We start from the raw sequence: 2,955 nt of genomic DNA on the forward strand, positions 1-2,955 counted from the left end.
TAAAAATCTGTGAGGTGACATGACCATAACTGTAATCCAGAGGTCAAGAAACCACCTTGGTGAGTCATCAATGAAGCAAATTCCCAGTCAACGTACGTGAAGCTAGTGACTGTACACTGGAATGTGTATTCTAACTGTAGTCCTCCCACAGGTGCCTCCTGACCTTTGTAAGCTGGGGCTATATATTGGGATATGACTGCAGAGGAAGACAAAATCTGAATCTACATGCCCATATTTTCCAGAGCCCAAATCAGGAAGAAGGTGGTTTTTGCCTCATCTTTTATGTTCAGACATGCAAACATACAACTGATGGAACACATCTTGAATACAGACTAGTGCTAGTTCCTCCAGAGGAGGAAAGCCTATTAGAAAGATGTTGGGATGGAAACCTAGTGCCTAAGAGGGTTTACCATTATTATTTACATTTTGCAGACACTGACCCTTAGAAACGCTATTTAGTTTGATAACTAAGGCTGGAAACTGAACACTGAACTTTAGGTTTCTAACCACTAAGCTGCACTTAGTAAGTTATGCTCAATAGTTCTTTGCAGATTGCTTACTTTACTTCAACATTTTGTATAATCTTTGGTCCAAGGTCTATGATCCAGAGAATAATGACATTGGAAGTCTTGTTGGGAATATTTGAGAGAACTTTCATCAGCTGAGGCTTACTATTTTTTTAAAACCAAACATTTTTAGCTACTCATTTTCAATTAAATGGAACATAATTATATGATTAGACTCAGATGAGTTACAGGGAAATTCACCAATCTAATTGAAACTAAAAATAATTGGAAAGCCTATCTATGATGCCCCAAACTGTAGGAAATATATACTTTGGCTTTATCAGTGACTTTGCACTGAAAATTATTCTGGGCCTGCAAAGGCAAAGCTCATTATAGAGAATGGAATTGCAGAATTTCACTACATATTCTGAGTCCATATAGCAAATTAATAAAGGACATCATTCTGGGTCCCTCAAAGTTATATTTCATATTTTACTTTGCAAATTACTTTGAAATTCATTCTTCTATCTTGGCATGAGATTAGTTCAGCCACCTAAAGGCTATCAGCAGTCTCTCTGAGTGACAGGTTTCTCAGTTTTAATTTGCACTTCAAAGCATCCGTTTGTAGGTAAGAGAAGTCAAAGACCCTTCCATAGCCTATTCTACCTCATCAAAGACAGTCTCTGGACAATGAAGCACTTGAATGGTGCTCGTGCTCACTGCCAGCTTTCATAGGTCTTCATGTCCCTCTGACCCATCTCAGCCTTTCAGGTAATGACAAGAGAATGGACAAAGCTCTCCTCATACTATGATGTGCTGCTCCCTCACTGTCACATGGTTCTAGAGAGGAGAGTATAAAATCCCCAGGGAGAAGGTTGGTTTCTTGTCACAGGTAGAGACTAACATATTCAAAGAATGAGTTTCCTGCTGGTGTTCTGTTTTATTTTATATTTTGTATTTTAGGACAGAGTTTCTGTCTACCATCCATTACAAGTTCATTTGTTTGTTTGCTTTTTAGTCAGAGAAAATTCTTATTTTTTCTAGCATGAGATTTGGATTTATTCTCAAGCAATTACTTAGTTCAGGAGCTATCTGCTGAATATCTAAATTAGTGATGACAAAAATATCTTGTCGATGGGAAATTAGTGCAAGTGAGATATTCATGGTTAGTGAAGGTATTAATAATTGTGCATGGGATTAAAAAAAGAAAAATAATACATTTTATTAAATGGCCTTGTGAAGAAAGAGTGAAGACAAAGGGATATGAGTAATAGTTCATTAATTTGAAAACTAACTAGGAAGATGTAAACTTCTGTGGGTATTCTATTTCTCTCTATTGCTTATTTCTGTCTATAAAGTATAGTTGCTTTATGCTTTTAGTATAGTGTAAGTTTGAATCACATACACAAAAATAAACTCAAAGTGGATAAAAGACCGGAATGTGCGACAGGAAACCATCATAACCCTAGAGGAGAAAGCAGGGAACCACCTCCTTGACCTCAACCACAGCAATTTCTTACTTGACACATCCCCAAAGGCAAGGGAATCAAGAGCAAAAATGAACTATTGGGACCTAATCAAGATAAAAAGCTTCTGCATGGCAAAGGAAACAATCAATAAAACCAACAGGCAACTGACAGAATGAGAAAAGATAATTGGAAAAGACATATCGGATAAAGGGCTAGTATCCAAAATCTATAAGGAACTCACCAAACTCCANGGAAACCACGAGAGACTCTTGAATGCTGATAACAAACTGAGGGCTGATGGGGGTAGGTGAGAGGCGAAGAGGGGTGATGGGCATTGAGGAGGGCACTTGTGGGGATGAGCACTGGATGTTATATGGAAACCAACTTGACAATAAACTATTTAAGAAAAAAAAAGTAAGAAAAAAAAAGTGGGAATTAGTGGATAGAGGGAGGGGATTGCAGTGAGCCAGAAAGTTACAGAAACATGTAGGAAGTGTGATAATAAAAGGAAGCATTGGGTAGAATGGATTGCTAATGATATGTTGTATAGCCAAAAGTCCTCAGAAGATCACTGCCCAGGTAGCCTTGATCTCCTGTCTCCTAGAATAATATTACCCTGAATGTCCCCACCAAATGTGACAGGATGCCAAATCAAATTATAAATCAAATTATAAATGATGGAGTTTTAATACATTAGTAAAATAGATCTTAAAGGATTTATATGTAATAAGAACTAGGACCATTAGAAATGTGAGAGGTTAGAGAGAAAAGGAAAATCTGTCAATCACATCAAATTATCTGATTAATTTATTGTTTTCTACATAAGTTCAACTTTCCGTTATGTTTTTGTGGTAGAGTAGGTTATATTATAGTTAATTAAACTAAAACTTGTGTAGGGTTTATGTTTGAATTTCAACACATTTTTATCTCTCGTGAAGACTCCCATCAGTTAGTAGTGGCTACTTGAATTGGTCCGTGGG

This window comes from Crocuta crocuta, unplaced genomic scaffold (assembly GCF_008692635.1).
Source record: "Crocuta crocuta isolate KB4526 unplaced genomic scaffold, BGI_CrCroc_1.0 scaffold1025, whole genome shotgun sequence".
NCBI lineage: Eukaryota > Metazoa > Chordata > Mammalia > Carnivora > Hyaenidae > Crocuta > Crocuta crocuta.